Genomic DNA, 1,813 nt, shown 5'->3' on the forward strand with positions numbered 1-1,813 from the left:
CTCAGGGAGAATGAGCGATGCGGGTCAAGGGAGGGACGGGGGCAAACCCAGGTGAAGAGCCAGGGGTGGCACAGGGCGAGCAGAGGCAGCGGGACACTCGGATGGGGCACAAAGCTGAGAGTGAGGCACAGCTATAGGGACAGTTTGGGCTCAGAGGCAGCAGCCCAGATTTGAGGGAAAAGCACACAAAGTGGATGCCGTGACCCTGACAGACACCAGAAGCAAAAAAGACCCCTCACAACACCCGAGCCTTTCATCCAGCCCACAGTTGGGGTCCCGTTGCCTTTTGCAGTGCCGTCCTCCCACCCCAGGGCAGGAACACGCAGAGCCCGGGCGCAGAAGTGATGCAGGCACAACTCCTGAGCCAGTTCCCAAGAGGAAGGGCTGGTCCAGGAGCAGCGGCTGTTTCGGGCCCGCTGAGCCCAGAGGGAAAGACCCACGAGCCCTGCAAACCACTGAGCATCACAGCAAAAGGGGCGACTGCCCCGCCACCCCCACACACAGATCCCCCAGCCCCACTCTCCCGGCTGACAGGGTGCTGGGTGCCGAGCCCACCCCAAAGGAGATTTGATCATAACTCATAATGAGGTCGTCTTCTTTCACGCGAGCGTTTCCATAGCAACAAAGAGGCATTCTAATCTCCAATATAAAACACACAGTGAAAATGACATGGTTTGGTGTTTGGGGTTCTTTTGGGGAGGGGAGAGGTTGTCTTTGCAGCTGCAAGCAGCCCTCCCTGGGCTGCAGCATCCCCCTGGGCCGGCAGCCCCCCAGCAGCGGCTTGCGGCCAGCACCACCACGTGGCCACAGCCACCCCCAGCCCCCCGGTTCCCCAACCCCAACCACATCTGCAGCAGGGCAGGGGGCAAAAGTCAGGGGCAGACGAGAGCTCAGCACAGGGAAGCCGCGTCTCCCCACTGAAATCCTCTCGGTCATCAAGCCTCCCTGCCGCAGCACAGGCCCCGTAGGTTGCTGGAGCAGAGGGAAGTCAAACTGGGATGCAAGTGGGCTTGTGCTTTAGTCTGGTGGGGTGCAAGGTGAACGAGGCAAAGGCTGTCTTCCTCCAGGCCCTGCCAGGGAAGGGGAAAGCACACCCCCAGACTCACCAGTGGACTGGGAAATTAATTCAGTACTATATGCTTTGCAGGACAGCAGTTGTGCGGACAGACTGCTCTCAGGTACGGGGGTGATAGGAAGCACTATGATTATTATTCCCTCTCTCCTGGCAAGGAACACAGGCCTATATCCTAATTCATGATATGCTATTTTCAATTGCTTAGCAGGGCTATCAAGCATCAAACATCCTCCCTCAGCCCTGCTATGACAGGCACAGCTTAGAGCAGAGGGGAAAGTACGCTGTGCTTCATTCACTGCAGTCTAAAGCAGTCCCTGAGAAAAAAAAGCAGCACGTAGAACAAGTAGACCAGCACATAAAAGAGCAATGCACAAGGCTTGGAGCAGGGCTCCTAGGTAGTCTGGTAATGTAAGTAGTAGAAGTATATACAAGTAGTCGCTTCAGAAATAGGAATCTGTGTATGCTAGGTGAATACCAATACTAGCACTGTGGTACTAATATAATTTCTGGGGCTCACTATCGCCGGCACCTGTGAAAGATAAGACTTCCATTTTCTCTGACAACATCCTGGAATAACATCTCTTGTCTCCCTAGTTATGACATTAACACTGATACCATCTCAGTACCTTATACAGGCCTGCAAAAGGTCTACTCCAGATCTCATGTAAGGGTAGACAGAACCCCAAGACAGGGCTTTGCAATCACAGCACCATTCTTCAAAACAAACAAAAAAATCTA

This window comes from Balearica regulorum, chromosome 3 (assembly GCF_011004875.1).
Source record: "Balearica regulorum gibbericeps isolate bBalReg1 chromosome 3, bBalReg1.pri, whole genome shotgun sequence".
Lineage (NCBI taxonomy): Eukaryota > Metazoa > Chordata > Aves > Gruiformes > Gruidae > Balearica > Balearica regulorum.